The sequence below is a fragment of the Osmia lignaria genome, chromosome 12 (genome assembly GCF_051020975.1).
Source record: "Osmia lignaria lignaria isolate PbOS001 chromosome 12, iyOsmLign1, whole genome shotgun sequence".
Lineage (NCBI taxonomy): Eukaryota > Metazoa > Arthropoda > Insecta > Hymenoptera > Megachilidae > Osmia > Osmia lignaria.
In genome coordinates, this window is record NC_135043.1 from 8,611,178 (window position 1) to 8,619,617 (window position 8,440).

Genomic DNA, 8,440 nt, shown 5'->3' on the forward strand with positions numbered 1-8,440 from the left:
TGATACCAGGTGATTCTTTGCGATTGATTCATACTTGACTTCTTAGTTTATTCCGCGGAGAATTCATTCTATTTTGCGTTTGGGCGTGATTACTTGATTACTTTTTTTTAACTATGGTACATTCACGTATAGCGACTGATAACTTGGTTGATGAAATAAAATTTACTTAAATCTATACATATGGAAAGATGCAAGTGTTCGAAACGTCGACTGTATCAACCATGTTTCCCGCCTATCCTGAACGATTTATGAATGCCACCGGGTATACGTAGCTCATAGAAAGTCAATGCGAAATTTCGGGGCACCGCCTACTTTGCTGGTCAGAATCGAGTCGAATGCAACACCATCGGCATCAGGGCACTGTTAGCCTTCGTCTCTCTTTCACCCTTTGGAGAAGAGAAAATGGATGTGGTACGATCTTTGCCTTGAAGGGGACAGTTGGTGGCCAGATCACCTGCCCTTAAAAATCTAAGCACGCGAAATCACGAATGCCTATTAGCCACCTCGGTCGAGTGTCCTGGAATAGTCTGTTTCGCGTGGTGCGTAGCGATGGGAACGAGATTGCTTCGCAGCCTCCATAGGGAGAAAATTACGTTCGCGTGGTTGTATAACGACGATCCATCGATAACTAAAGATCGGAAGATTATGATCAGGCATGTTGCAACATGGAACACGATCTCCCTCTCAAATTCATCTCTCTATCTCTTACATTGCACCTTAACAAATATTTGATACTTCTCTTTGTACTGACCAAGGGAATGAAGAAATGTTCGCATCCAAGATTTTCAAGATATGGAAGATTAAATAAGAATTAGGAGATAGTAATTGCGGGGTTGTCTGAGTGGTATCTCTGTATGAGGTGGTTTTAAAAGAGGATTGAAATTGTAAGAGTAAATTTAAAACCCTGATACTACTTTTTGAATACCATTCTTTAAAATTTCACACCGTTATTGAACTTTTAGCTTTTCGAATTTGAAAATGCATTGTGTTACAATGTTTCAGATTTTTCTTGGAAATGGTTAAGTAATTTTGAAGACGTTTAATTTAAAACGCTAAAAAATTATTGAGTGAGTGCTTTAACGCTCATTATAACTCGCATGTACGTGACATGGGTATGCAATAAGATGGGAAACATGTCGTTTTCGATGCAACATAGTAGAGTGGAAATAAAGAGCCGCATCATTCGTAATCACAGGCGTGTATCTAGCTCAGGGCCGTTGCCACATTTTGGAGTCTTGAAATTGCACTCCAATTTCCATGATACCAGGTACTTATAGCATCGCTTTAAAAACGTACATTTTCTTTTTCCACGCGGTCGCATTTAAATTTTTACATTCTCTTCGTGGCATTATATTCAAAACCGGTAACAACATCATAGAAGCGCGGAACATAGAAAGAATGCTCTTTGCAACATAAATATTAACTTCTAACTTTCAAAATTTTAAAGTATTCAATTCTATTTACATTAAAAAGAAATGAAAAAGAAATATAGAGAACTAATATAGTTACTCAACTTGATACCTTATATTAATATTCAAAAAAAAAAATATATCAGTCTACATCGAACTGGCACACTAATTCCTAAGTAAGAAATCAAAGAATATTTATGTCTTCATAAAGAGTTAACTGATGGTTATTACGAAGACAGACAAAGTAGTTTTATTTTTTCGCCTCGAACCACCTTGTGTCCGTTGCTAATAATCGGTTTTGCTGCACGACGTAACTTAAAAAATTAGTTTGAAAAAAAGAAAAAAAGAAAGCAAACTGTCCTCTTGTCCGAGAGGTGCAAGAAACACCCGGTATAGAGTTGTCTCTTGAACACGAGTCCATATTTCAACATTAAGTGGCCGGATGGTTGGAATATTAGTGAAATAATACTTGTTTTGCGGCTGATAATATATGATGTACGACACTGTATGATTAAAAATTGCGATATTCCAGCTGCTGTGTAATATAGGTCTTAAAGAAGACGACCCGCGAAACACCGGTATTTTAGAGACACCCCTTTGCATCATAATAAGACTGTCACTCCACGCTTTGCATAATAAATATATTTTTATTCATTACACCGGAGGATACATTGTTTCCACTTAGATAACATGCACCCATTTCGAATATGCAGTTTGAATATGGTTTTCGCTTTGCAATAATTAAAACGACTAATTTGTACAATTTTCTTAATTTATTTTTTAAATATTTCATAAATAAATTATTTAAGCTACTATTTATTTTTAAACTCCTCATTTTTCCAGTGAAAAATTTTTTTTTAGCAATTCTTTCATAAATTTTTACCTGTCTAAAATAAAGAAAAAAAGTGGAAAACCAACAGTCCCTCCCCTTCCAACCCACCTATTCATCCTTATTCCCGATAAAAACAAACTCAACGATGACAACGGCGTATGTATATATAAATCACCCCGATGATCGCTAATAAATCAATTCGGCCGACAATTTCGCGCGAATATCCAAAGGATCAGGTAGATCGCGTTCCCCGAACCACATATCCTACACCCTGTCACGTGGTTTCCTTGACGATGCAGCGCACGCGCCTGGTCGTATCAATTATTCTCACTGGGGCCCTAAAAGCGGCGAAACAATTTCTACCCTCGAAGATCGATAATGGTCGACCGCTCGGACTAAAGGATATCCAAGCACCGATGGCGCGCGCGTGATCATCTTTCTTGTATCCTGACACGTACACGAAATAATACCGGTCTGAAAATCGCAATCAAACGATACTTAGTCTCTTCGGAGATATAATATAAGCAGGGGCCCAACGGTGATCATAGGCTAACGTACATTTAGGCAGATGCGACAAAAATTGAACGTCTTCTGTTCACCCTCTCGGCCCTTTACCTCTAGGACCCTTCTTCATCTTCTTATTCTCTCATTCTTTAAAACACCATCCTTATTCATCGTGTTTCTGTCCCTTTCTTCGTCTTTCCATCGCGTGTCCACTTGTTTCGTTGTGTTTGCTGCTTGATGATCTTCCTTATCTTTTTATATGCATCTACTTATTTTTTCTTTTTGTTCACCATTTTTTTTAATTTATTTAGGTTTAAGATGGTGTCAATTTTTTTAAATTATTAGACACTGTAGTAGATAAATATTTTATATTTTATAATATAGATAATTATAATCGCTTTCTGAGATGATAAAAGAAAATTTTAAAAGTGATTATATTTAATTGCTATTTTTTATCCATCTGATTTCTTCATCGGGCATTTATTGTTTCCTCGTTTTCGTCAATTGTCGATCAGCGATCGATATCGGTGGATCATTGCCGAATCTTCCGGTATGATCAACACGTCGTGTGGCGACCACGCGACGAGACGTGAAGCGTCAACCAAGGCGTCGTGCTGTATCGACCGATCGAGGCTGGTATCTTGAGGCAAAATCGACAGGCCGCCGCCTGTAACTGGGTTACAGGAGGCATTAATGCGCGACTCGATTACAAGGCAGCTCCCGATTGATTCGACTCGGCGCAATTTGCCAGATTAAACGTTCACCGGCACCCGGACCAAGCGATTCCTGAATTCATAATTTCCGACCGTCTCATTCGGCCACCATAGATACACACTCGAAACATCTGTTCCGATACTCGGGTGGACAGATTTCGATGATGATATGAGGATATTCTGTGTTAGTATGTCGTTTGTTGGGAACTTGTTTGGTTTTGATTGGAGCGAAAGTCGAGTGTAGACATTGACTCCAAGGTTCGTCTTCTGCTAGGTCTTTTTATGATCCCTTCATAATTACGATATGCATATGCAGAAATGTTTAATTGTTAATTGAAGAAGAATATTATACTTGTGAGATAAATATGTTAAGCTTTATTTGGATGATTAAATTAAATAAATTTTAGAAGGAGATAAGTCCTGTATGGGACTTCTCTAGATTAGATTTTTGCTTATTATAACGTGAAAGTATTAATCTGAACAATCACGATTTGTACAACATCCGAGTTCCCTCTCAGAAGGTGAACAAGTATGTAAGTAAGTACACATGCGAATATTAAAAAAACATTGTGATTCAATTACACCACCCTTTCAGATGTTATCGCGATTCTTTATCGCGCGGCCATAACAATTAATGGACGGTTAAACGAGGCCTCATTAGCATCGTACGAAAAATTATTTAAACCAAATTTTATTACAATACGGATTTACCAGGGGTTGCATTTATGCGAACCAGATCTCGTGTCATCGATTATGTCGGCAAGGACCCACATTATGCTAATGAAATCGTCTCGATTTTTCTTCTCTTTTCACCGATGAATCGACGTCGTTCAACGTTTTCAGCTTAATGATCGTTGGCAAACAACAAAGTAGACGTTTAATTAAAGCAGCTTGCCCGGAGACGGTGTCACAGTTTCCTCGCACACGATATCATAATTCTCGTAAAATTAAAATAACGATACTCTTGTGGATCCGCGTTTCCTTCAGTAGACAGCTTAGCCACCTGGTTTTCGATAGTAGATTGCAACCTCGGCTCTTCTTTCTATATCGATAACATCTTGCTTTATAGCCTTCATAATTCAGACACTAGAGTTCATGGAGGATTAGGTGGATTGTTAAAATTCGATTAATCGATAGGCCGGCTTAATTGCAAGCTTCGTCGTAGATTAAAGTTTAAATTCTGCTCGAATACATTTTACGGTATTTCAGTTTAAAGTATAATCGAAACAAAAATTAAATAATACAAAATGTGTATGATTGATATCGACATTGTTCTATGAAGGAAAACTGAATTAAAATTTCAATCTGCATAATTACACAAAGTAATAAGAAAAATCAGCTGCAATAACGTAAAAATTCAATTACACTAATAGATTTATCTCAAAATCAATCTTTTTTTCTTTCTAGTCACTATACAGCATTTTCTGCATGCAATTCAGGCATTAATTCTGAATTTATCTTTTAATCTCCTATTCTCCTATAAACCGTCAGCTAAATCAACTATTCACGGGAAAAAAAAGTAAGTCCGAGCACATTATGTATATTCATTATCGCGTAATAAGCAGGCAATTTAAAAAGGTTTATCATTGCGATCGAATAAATTGAGTATCGAAGAAGCGTCCACGTATTCGTCTTAATTTATTCGTGTTCATTCGAAAACACTATGCTTTCGCTGAGACTTGATAAAAACTGTTCACATTCATAACAATTTGTACGGTGAATAAAATTGAATATCCCGGGTAGCCCGAAATTAATCGGCGTATGAATATTAACACCTTTCTTCCGCGACGGGGATTACCTGTAGTTTATGCGTTACCTTCATCGTCATATCTTATCCTCGATAACGATCTGCGTTCGTATTAATTATACCGAAAATTATCTGGTCGATCATGGCGGACGTAATACGACCTGTTATCATTCCAATTAATATCAACTTAACACCATTACGCGACTACGTGCTTCGAAACAATTACAACCATGATTGTTTGAACAAAATCTTGAATATGGTTTACAGTCACTGAGGGAACATGGGCTACAGAATACGTACAATGTTCATTTAAAGAGTTTGGAGAGTAAATTTCTTAACCATTTCGATGGTTAGGATGAATGGTCACTGACGATGAGAGAGTTTACTTTAAATTCACTATTTAAAACGCTATAAATACGTTTCTTAACTCTTTCGTTAGTAAGAGTGACTGTGATTGCTAAGAATAACTACAGTGATAATTCAAGTAGTCGTTACAAAATTAATTTATTGTACCACCCTGTAAAAATTATGGATCATCCATACCTTCTCCACAGATAGCCAAAGCTACTGAGGAAAAGTATTAAGTTGTTCTCTTCAAAATAAGAGGTACATCTCAACGACAACGCTTCAGAGGCCAATCGTCGCATCCTTCCAAAGCAATTTTTTAATTAGACTTCGAGCAGCAAGCATGCTTTATATGTACGAAATTAAAGGGGTCTGCCCATCGAGATTGAACTCTCCCAATACGAATCTCGAAGCCCGGTCTTAAATCAAGCAGCTGGCTAATTGCCATCGATATTTTACACCGACAGAGTCGCGTTCGTAGCACGTGCTATGTAGATTCAAAAAGGTTGTAGAAAAATTTGTAACAAAAACGCCAGGATGTTCGCGATGAGAAGAAAAGAAGAATCGAGAATCCCTGATGCTACTTCGAGCCGGTATGTACAAAAGGGGGACCGCAGCTGATTCAACGATTTTTCGTCCCTTTTTACCGCCTCTAAAATCTGGCCAGCTCTTCAAACTGGTTAATAAAATGTCCGCTTTGGCCCGAGCTTGTAATCAATTAACACATCGACACCTTTCGCGGCTCGATCAATCGATTCACGGAAGGTTAATTAATCATCGTTCAATGGATCTTGTCCTGTCACGTGTTTGTCTTTCTTGGACAGTTTTGATTACCATTTTGACAGTCAGAATGATGTGTTCGTAATTTTGATATTTAATTTTTTATACAATTATTTTTCAAACCTGAAAATCGTCTGATACCATTTCATGACATAAAAGTATTACAACAGATTTTGTATCTCCTGAATATCTTATTTCATATACTTGTAACACAAGCTTAGCGTATAACTTGTACATCTGTATAAGTCATAAATGCATAGATATCCGCAGTCTATTAATTAGTAACTTTGGAACGAACGGTTAATGAAAGTCTCAAACATAATCCTGCCAATGATTTCCCGTTAGATATAAAAAGGAATGTAAAATTGCAAGAGTCATAGATTCCAGGAAATGTGTGACCGTCAAAATGGCAAAAATTACACGAGCTGTAGGTGGTATAACAGTTCCTGTTAATTATTTCTTATATAGTCTCACAGATCGTTTCATTATGTTTTACTCCTCTTTTTGTGTTTATTACTTTATCGTATGTAATCAGTAAACCCAGAATATTTATGCAAATATAGATTTCTGAAAAGCAATTACTATCTCCAGATGATTTAAACTTCTTAACTTTCTTAATTCATAAGAGTTGCATATTTTACAAATATGTCATGCACAGGTAATGTCAAACTTAGATGTGATTTTTTTTATGTTCGATACAGATACAGTTTCGAGGCGTACGTTTGATTTTTCGAATTAAGATCGAATGCGTATGTATCTCATTTTCATGAGTTCCCCTAATGATGCTGACCCAAACCGGATTACTTGATGGCGTTGTTTGCTACCGTTGCAAGCATCAGGGGCTTACGGGTTAATTACAAAATTACTCCCTTAGGATTTTAACTGGCCACGAGAAACGGAGCACGGAAATGATCCGATACAAGACTGGTTCGTTAACGTTAAATCACGTTGAATAATGCGAACTGCGGTGAAACAGACTGATAAAAATGACCATGCAATAAAAGTGTTTCATTAGGCTACGAATTTATAACCTGATACAAACGATCAATTATACACTGTGTCTGATTTAAACATTAATTACAGGCATTTGTAAGAAAACATAACGCGACGAGGGAGCTGCCAGGAAATATCTTATTATTAGCCTTTTTCGAAATTTGTGTTCAAAGATTATCTGGATAATGACGAATTCTGTCGCCAACGACAGTGAACGTGTTAAAGTCATGACGCGTTTCCACGAGCGGGCCACTAGCAAGATTGACGACCCGTTATTTGTTGAAGACACAATTATCGGATCCGCCGGCACATGTAATTTGACCGGTATTATGCACACGTCGACAACGTGTCGCGATTATGTTCGTACCTATACCTGGTATCCAGCTGCACCTACCAAACCTATCAAGAGGAGCACGTATGTATCGCGTCGAACGATTCCCGGCAATGCAACAACGATCGCCACGTTCGATCCGATAACCAATTACGAAGAACACGAGGTTCAACGATGTCGTTGATACCTGCATAGTGGATACGGGACACGTGATCGGTTACCATGATCGTTGAAACGCCTACAAAATTATTGTCAAATCTTGTAAAATTATCTTTGCATTTAAACTTTAAACTTGAAATCGAAAAATTATGGCCTATAAGTTACAAATAGTTTACATTAAATTTTAAATCTTTCAATTTTTAAAACAGCAAAGAGACATATTCGAAACGCTTCAAAAACGCAGCTGCTTTCGCGATCGTTTGAACTCGATCACGAACCTAATGCACTACTGATGGTCGATGATGCAACTTTAATCGCGTTCTAACTACCGTGCAATGCGCAGGGTTCGAAAAAAGCAGCAATTTCGGTGCTGCCTCATCAAGACATTTGCTTGGCCCGTGATGGCCGAGACGCGATCCTCCTTGACGACTTAAGGACGCAGATACATTTAAGATTTATGGAGTGAAAAATTAATTTTTCACTCAAAGATTATTGATCGTTTACGTGCTGTCGCGTTAGGTATATCGTATATCGCAACAGGTGTGATGTGATCAAAAGTACCTACTTTAACTCAGAAAAATATTAGTTCAAAAAATAAAAATGATTGCATAAGCTTATTTTAGTTAT